The sequence below is a fragment of the Sinohyriopsis cumingii genome, unplaced genomic scaffold (genome assembly GCF_028554795.1).
Source record: "Sinohyriopsis cumingii isolate HCF-2022 unplaced genomic scaffold, ASM2855479v2 utg001511l, whole genome shotgun sequence".
NCBI classification, from domain to species: Eukaryota; Metazoa; Mollusca; class Bivalvia; order Unionida; family Unionidae; genus Sinohyriopsis; species Sinohyriopsis cumingii.
In genome coordinates, this window is record NW_028316008.1 from 61,660 (window position 1) to 70,551 (window position 8,892).

Here is an 8,892-nt window from a genome sequence, read left to right on the forward strand (position 1 = left end):
ACAAGACATTAAGATATCATCTAGCCTTCAGCTGGTGTCAATTGGTCCTGAGTCCCTTCACAATAATAATAATAATAATGATAATAATAATAATAATAATAATAATATTATTATTATTAAAATTAAGATTAATAATGATAATAATAAACCCCTACAAATTACAAAAAGTAAATGCCTGAAAGTTTGGAATCTTAAATAGCAACTTAGGTGTAGATGGATTTATTATTGTTAGTTGTTTTCATTACTCCCCATGGGGAGTGGGCCAATCCCGGAGGTACTGCAATACCGGGCCAACCCGTGGCGAGAGCGGAGCAAGCCCCTGACATCTCACCCAGTTCCAAAAATCAGTTTAATATCGAAGTCCCCCAATGGGGGACGTATCAGATATTAAGCTGATAAGAACAGATACTTTTTTTAATTTTCATAATTGTTTATTGATACAAATAGATGATAACAAAATACAAATAATTACATGTATCAGCTTACACCATAAATAAATAAAAAGTAAGCGTTGGACTAACACTTACTCCTGCACACTTACATACACCCAGACACACTGTCCTTCACATTGATATACATGTAAAAACACAATAGGATGGTGCATATGAAAGAAAAAAAAAAAAAAAAAATTACAATGTAGATATCTGAAGTGATGTAGATCTGTACGAATGAACAATTATATGTGTTACAAGTATGATACAAACATAATTATGCATGCTTGAAATATAGGAATTATAAATAATTAACGTACATACATATTTACACATGTAAGGTTCGTGTGAGATTGGATTTAATGGTTTATTATCGTCACAGACTTAAATCAATAACTAATTCAAAGTTGTATAGCGAACAGAAAAGGCCTGCCAGGCACCATCTGTCAAGAAATTCTACGACATGATATCTATGAAAATCGGCTCGTATTCTACACTTTAGTCGGTTAAGGAAGAAGTTGAGAAGGGTGTTGGATGTGACAGATTCCTTATAAAAATAGGCACGAACACGTTTGCACCAGATGACATATTTGTATTCAGCTGATAAGAGGAGGCAAAGGTTTTCGAATTCTGGCTCTGGGAACGAAGCTTCTTTAGGGAGAACACCGAATTTTAAGAATGAATAGAAGGTGTTGAATGAATTTCGTGACAGTTGTTTGATCCATTTAATTACAAGGCGTTGTAGCGGGTATACCAACTCACATTCAAAAAATAAGTGATCTGTTGTTTCGATGTCGCCGCAAAACGTGCACAGCTTGGACTTGGAAATATTCTTGAGGAACATGTTGTAATTTACTGGTAAAATATCGTGAATGGTTTTAAAACACACATCTCTGGTGATTGGGTCGAGGAATTGATTGTGTAAATTTTTCCATACCATAGTGAAATCGATAGTGTAAAGTTTGTGGATTTTTGGTTCTAGAACGAAATTTTTCAGGTTTAATTGATAAAAGGTTTTGGTGGGGGCAGTGCCAAAAGCAAAACTGGGGTTCTTTTCTGTGAAATCTTTAAGGATATTTAAACAATTTTTGTAAAATTGGGGAGCGTATAGAGTGTGTGTGTATATATTTAAACTTAATTTGGGGTTATACGTCCTTAATTGCAATCCGATCCAATATCTTGGGAAAAACTTCCACTTGGCGTTGTAGTTGTCATCAAGTAATTTTTGCATGTGCTGTAGTCTTAGTGCTCTTAATTTACATTCGATATTTGTGATGTTTAAACCACCCTTTTTAAAAGGATTATAACAGACAGCACGGGCCAGGGGTTCGAAAGTAGAGTCCCATAAATAAGTGAATATATTTCTATTCATGAGTGTAATATAATGTTTGGACAAATCTATAACAGTGGCAGTGTACCAAATTTTACTGCAAGAGAGAAGATTGACAATATTAGACTTTGAAATAAGGGATAATTTTCGGCTTTTATAAAGGTGCAAGGTATTTTGGAGGTGAGCTGAGCTGGTATGCCAGTAGTCGTCATGTGTTAAATTGTGTCCAAAAAGAAAACCAACTATTTTTTGTTTGTAAATCCAGGATATACCGAAAGGATGATCACTGCGAGATTTCCATTTTCCTAAAAACATCCCATTTGATTTACTAAAGTTTATTTTGGCGCCAGAGGTTTTTGAATATGTTTCTGCCCAGAAGAGATACTTCTCAATGGATTTGTCGGTGCAACAAAATCCTGTGCTGTCATCTGCGTAAAGGGAGATTTTGCAGGTCTCCGTAGTACCAGGTATATTTATTCCAATAATTTCAGTATCCGACCTTATTTTGACTGCAAAAGGTTCATAAGTTAGCACATATAGAAGGGGGGAGAGACTACAGCCTTGTCTAACCCCTCGTAAAATAGAGAAAGGTTCTGAAATGTGATTGTTAACGATGACGGAGGAGGATATGTCAGTGTAAAGTATAGAAATCCATTTGATAAAATCAGCGTGAAATCCAAAAGATTCTAAGGTTTTCATCATAAAGGAGTAGTTCACCCCGTCAAAGGCTTTTTCTTGGTCTAGGCAAATAAAGGCACATTGTAGTTGTTTTTGGTCTATATAATCATAGATATTTCGGATTAGATGGCCGTTGTCAAATATAGAGCGACCTTTGATTCCGCAGGTTTGGTCCAAATGAATAATTGTTGACATTACTTTACTGAGGCGATTGCTGATAATCTTGGAAAGGATTTTATAGTCTACGTTAAGTAGTGAGATAGGTCTCCAGTTTTTCATATTGGTCGGGTTTTGAGGGTCTTTACAAAGAAGAGTGATATACGAGAGCTTTTGAGAATCTGTTAAGGTACTGGCATCAAATATCATGTTATAAAGTTTGGTAAGTTTTTCGCCAAGAATGTCAAAAAAGGTGACATAAAACTCTTTTGACAGACCGTCTGGTCCGGGAGATTTATCATTCTTCATGCCGTTAATAGATAGCCATATTTCGTCTTTAGTGATGGGTCCTACAAGGAATTCATTTTCAGCTTCAGTTATGTGTGGTAGATCACGAAGAAATTCTTCAAACAGAGTTTCATCGATTGGTTCGTTGGTAAATAAATCAGAATAGAACTGTTGAAAACATGATAGAATGTCTGAACTAGACTTATAAGAAATATTGTTGTGTTGAATCTCGTTAATACATTTTTTCTCACCTCGTTTATTTTCAGTTTGATAAAAGAATTTACTAGGTTTTTCATTATTGTCGAGTATTTTGGCTTTGCTTCGAATAATAGAGCCTTGGTAATATTCATTATGGATTTCTTTCATTTTCATAGACAGTTCAAGTAATTCGTTGAGATAGTCAGGGTTACTGTTCGTATTATATTCATTTCTCAGACAGTAATACGTTTTCTTCAATCGTTTTAACTCTGAATACTTGAGTTTTGAATAGTCTTTGGAATAACGAATAAGTTCCTCTTTAATTTTTGTTTTCAGTTCATCCCAAAATGTTAAAGTAAAAGTATGAAACCTGAACTCTCTTTCACACAATCCAGTGATGAGAGTTCGTAAAGCGGTGTGCCTTAGGAGTGAATTGTTGCATTTCCAGTAGCCTTTACCGAAGTTGATAGAAGAATTACAAGACAGGGATAGAAAAACCGCGTCATGGTCGGATTGGGAAAATGGAACAATTTGTGCGTGTAAAATATAATCTTTGATTCTGTTTGAAACATAAAACCGATCAATCCTACTGGCTAAGGTAGCAAGGGATGGGTCTTTAGAGAATTTATACCATGTATATGTTTTATGAGACGGATGGAGGTGGCGAAAAGCATCAGTTAGGTGGAATTCAGAAATTATGGTTTTCAGATTTCGAATTGCAAGGTCGTTATATTCGTCTAAACTTCCGATTCTATCTAATTTGGAATTTGTGACACAGTTGAAATCTCCAGCTAATATAAGGTTATGTTGCCCGGCCAAAAAGGGGTACAGTGTATTAAAGAACTCGTTTTTCGTAGAGTCGGAATTCGGGGCATATATATTAATAATACGATATGGAGTAGTATTAAATATTAGATCAAGGCAAATGAATCGACCATCAAAGTCTGTGTCAAATTTAGAAAAGTCTATTTGAATGTTAAAATTTAGTAAAACTACTCCGCATGATCTATTTGTGCCAAAGCTCCAAATGGCATTGTGGCATCTTAATTTAGTTTGAATATCTTTGGCTGAGGATTGGTTATCAATGTGAGTTTCTTGCAGGATTAGAATATCGATATGGTATAATTTTATTAAAAGATCAATTTCATGTAATTTGCTACAAGTATTTAGACGGAGCCCATTGCAATTAAGACTAATAATATTAATGTTCTGAGCCATTGTGTTGTATAATAATATTGGTGCGTACATGGTTAAGTATGATGAGGGCTTCTACAGATGAGAATATGGCGACCATGATATACATATTAGAAATATTCCTAATGTGGGTGGAAATGAGGAGTAGGGTGTGGTTGATAGGGAAAATGTAGAAATCGAAAAGGAAGGAGAGAAAATAACATGGAGGTATAACAATGAATGAAAATGAAAGATCGATTGATAGGGAGTAGTGATGGGGAAAATGTAGTGAGACCATACCGTGAAGCACATGAATCCGAATTACACAATTCCAAAGCATTTGCGAAATAAGAAAAAACAAACTTGAGTGAAAGGTTAACAGGCCGTAGCCTGAATATGAGAGTCCACAGTTCAAAATCATAGTCCATAAGGCAGTCTTGGTCTTGTACTGATCCATGGGGGCGCATTCAAAAGTCCTTGTACAGTCCTAGGTCGGTTAAGCGTTGACGGTGTGTTCAATGGGGGTGTTAGGAAAACATTTCACTCTCTTCACTCTGGTTTGATTGTGTTCTCGCTTTTTTATTCGTTACGACCGTCCACTTATATTCTTCGAGGTCAAACAGTTCTCGTTTGTCATTAGTTGATGTAGGTGGGTTTTCTTCAATTGGAGTCTCCATTTCTTCAGGTGGTGTTGTCGATGGGGGCGCTACTGAAGGCGTAGGAATGGCAGGGGGTGTTGAAGTTGATGTACTGGTGGTAGCAGGTGTTGTCGATGTTGTCGATGGAGGTGCTGGTGTCGGTGTGTTACCTGTTGCAGCGGGTGTTGTGGTTTTGGATGCTTGCGGTTTATTGGTGTTTAAGGAGGCTGCAGTAGCGTACGATGGTCCCTTTTGGGGACAATCTTTTCTCAAGTGGCCGCATTGTCGGCATTTCAGGCATAGGGGGGGACGGCCCTTCATGGTAATAAGCATGCCTATGGTGCCTAGTGAAATGATGTGCGGTATATGTTTGATGTCGATTTCTGTGGTTTCCAATTTCACCAATCGGGTTCCATTCTCCACTAGGCATTCCTTGGCGAGTAAGGTGTTTTCTCTCTGTATATCTAAAATTGTTCCAAATTCTTTCAAAACGTCATGGATTATATTGTCAGATATATATAATGGCAGCCAGTGGATACGTAACTCGACAATTTGGCGTGCGATATACCGGATACCGTCGCCTTTACAATTTCTAGCTTTTTCCTTGCTGGTGAGAACTACGCACCATGGAGCATTCTCCCCCTCTCTATACATTCCTTTGATGTCGTTGTGATTGATACCAGCTGCTTCAAGCTTCCTCATGGCGTCTTCTCTTTGAAGTCGGCCGTCGACCCTAACGGTCCGAAAGAAGATGTCTGGCTCGATGTATTTTTCCAGGTTTACTTCCAAATGGCGATACATTTCGAAATCCAAAAGGATAATGCACAATTAAAATCCAAAAGAATAACACACAGTCGTGGTAGATCGCTGATAAGAACAGATACTACACTTTGATCTTAGCCAAAAGGCCGAGAAGCGATAAAGTATCGATCATTTTCAAAGTTTTATATATAACATTTTTTGAACAAGTCCTAAATTATCTTCTGATCATCCAACCGATATAATTATTTAGGCCCACCAGTTCCTATCGTCCTGGCCATATTCTCAACAATGACACTGCTATCATCGTTCCAATAGTGCTCCCCTCATCATGGTATGGTACTCCTACGGAGGATGTCATTTCTAGGACATTTTGATGTTACTCTAATGTAAAACGTGAGTACTGTAGTGCAACGTCGGCTTCGGAAATTGGCCCTCTTCCAACTGTTCAGCTTAATCATTGAGACGTAGTTTAGCGTCATGACGTCATCACAGTTCACGATCGATGGACCCAAGCGGGTGTTGTTAGAGAGAAGAAGAAAGACGTAACTTGACAGTGCTATCAAGTAAGGTAGACCTTCTACGCACATTAGAAAATACATCAGAGAAAGGCCGCAATACAAGGCAATTGGGAGTCCCGATTTTCCTTACTCAACAAATCGGCGTTTGCAGGTTCGCACATTTTGTCCGGATTAAACACGACCTGATTGTTGTTGTATAGCAGACCTCACCTAACTTGACCAACGACTGATTAACTAATGCCCTCAAAAATTTAAATCCAATGGCCAAAAAAAAAAAAAAAAAAAAAAAAAAAACAGTCCAATTTTCACCCATCTGCTCATGCGCGGGCCATGGTAGCCAGTCGTAAGCATCCTCTCTGACTCCTATCAAGGCCACTGTCGATGAAAAATCCACCTGAATCAAAGCGCTTGTATTCCATTGGAAATGACATGAAAACATCGCCCCTTTTAAGTGAATATTGCAAGGAACACAGCTGAATGAGCTAGCTAGCGATGCATTGGAAGAAATTGCCGGAGTTAGGAAGGGACAGTGTCGTCCGTGTACTTACGGTGTTCATTTGTTGAACTAGAAATCGTCGAGTGTAGCATAGTCACAAGTGAATTGTCAGTCCTCCGTTCTAAATTAGTGGCATCTGAAATGGAGAAAGATCAGACCATGAGAAATTGGCCTCCGCATACGAGTTTAGGTTACAAGACATTAAGATATCATCTAGCCTTCAGCTGGTGTCAATTGGTCCTGAGTCCCTTCACAATAATAATAATAATAATGATAATAATAATAATAATAATAATATTATTATTATTATTAAAATTAAGATTAATAATGATAATAATAAACCCCTACAAATTACAAAAAGTAAATGCCTGAAAGTTTGGAATCTTAAATAGCAACTTAGGTGTAGATGGATTTATTATTGTTAGTTGTTTTCATTACTCCCCATGGGGAGTGGGCCAATCCCGGAGGTACTGCAATACCGGGCCAACCCGTGGCGAGAGCGGAGCAAGCCCCTGACATCTCACCCAGTTCCAAAAATCAGTTTAATATCGAAGTCCCCCAATGGGGGACGTATCAGATATTAAGCTGATAAGAACAGATACTTTTTTTAATTTTCATAATTGTTTATTGATACAAATAGATGATAACAAAATACAAATAATTACATGTATCAGCTTACACCATAAATAAATAAAAAGTAAGCGTTGGACTAACACTTACTCCTGCACACTTACATACACCCAGACACACTGTCCTTCACATTGATATACATGTAAAAACACAATAGGATGGTGCATATGAAAAAAAAAAAAAAAAAAAAAATTACAATGTAGATATCTGAAGTGATGTAGATCTGTACGAATGAACAATTATATGTGTTACAAGTATGATACAAACATAATTATGCATGCTTGAAATATAGGAATTATAAATAATTAACGTACATACATATTTACACATGTAAGGTTCGTGTGAGATTGGATTTAATGGTTTATTATCGTCACAGACTTAAATCAATAACTAATTCAAAGTTGTATAGCGAACAGAAAAGGCCTGCCAGGCACCATCTGTCAAGAAATTCTACGACATGATATCTATGAAAATCGGCTCGTATTCTACACTTTAGTCGGTTAAGGAAGAAGTTGAGAAGGGTGTTGGATGTGACAGATTCCTTATAAAAATAGGCACGAACACGTTTGCACCAGATGACATATTTGTATTCAGCTGATAAGAGGAGGCAAAGGTTTTCGAATTCTGGCTCTGGGAACGAAGCTTCTTTAGGGAGAACACCGAATTTTAAGAATGAATAGAAGGTGTTGAATGAATTTCGTGACAGTTGTTTGATCCATTTAATTACAAGGCGTTGTAGCGGGTATACCAACTCACATTCAAAAAATAAGTGATCTGTTGTTTCGATGTCGCCGCAAAACGTGCACAGCTTGGACTTGGAAATATTCTTGAGGAACATGTTGTAATTTACTGGTAAAATATCGTGAATGGTTTTAAAACACACATCTCTGGTGATTGGGTCGAGGAATTGATTGTGTAAATTTTTCCATACCATAGTGAAATCGATAGTGTAAAGTTTGTGGATTTTTGGTTCTAGAACGAAATTTTTCAGGTTTAATTGATAAAAGGTTTTGGTGGGGGCAGTGCCAAAAGCAAAACTGGGGTTCTTTTCTGTGAAATCTTTAAGGATATTTAAACAATTTTTGTAAAATTGGGGAGCGTATAGAGTGTGTGTGTATATATTTAAACTTAATTTGGGGTTATACGTCCTTAATTGCAATCCGATCCAATATCTTGGGAAAAACTTCCACTTGGCGTTGTAGTTGTCATCAAGTAATTTTTGCATGTGCTGTAGTCTTAGTGCTCTTAATTTACATTCGATATTTGTGATGTTTAAACCACCCTTTTTAAAAGGATTATAACAGACAGCACGGGCCAGGGGTTCGAAAGTAGAGTCCCATAAATAAGTGAATATATTTCTATTCATGAGTGTAATATAATGTTTGGACAAATCTATAACAGTGGCAGTGTACCAAATTTTACTGCAAGAGAGAAGATTGACAATATTAGACTTTGAAATAAGGGATAATTTTCGGCTTTTATAAAGGTGCAAGGTATTTTGGAGGTGAGCTGAGCTGGTATGCCAGTAGTCGTCATGTGTTAAATTGTGTCCAAAAAGAAAACCAACTATTTTTTGTTTGTAAATCCAGGATAT

At 37.0% G+C, this 8,892-nt stretch overlaps 2 non-coding genes and 1 pseudogene across 2 annotated transcripts; all 3 read right to left on the reverse strand.

Annotated features, from left to right (window-relative positions):
* Nucleotides 1–252: 252 nt before the first annotated feature.
* LOC149772376 (U2 spliceosomal RNA) lies at nucleotides 253–449 on the reverse strand. The gene has a single exon (XR_016417729.1). It is a non-coding gene; the product is annotated as a U2 spliceosomal RNA (small nuclear RNA).
* Nucleotides 450–5,704: 5,255 nt separating this feature from the next.
* On the reverse strand, nucleotides 5,705–5,812 carry LOC149772377 (U2 spliceosomal RNA; annotated as a pseudogene).
* Nucleotides 5,813–7,113: 1,301 nt separating this feature from the next.
* On the reverse strand, nucleotides 7,114–7,310 carry LOC149772378 (U2 spliceosomal RNA). The gene has a single exon (XR_016417716.1). It is a non-coding gene; the product is annotated as a U2 spliceosomal RNA (small nuclear RNA).
* Between the last annotated feature and the right edge of the window lie 1,582 nt (nucleotides 7,311–8,892).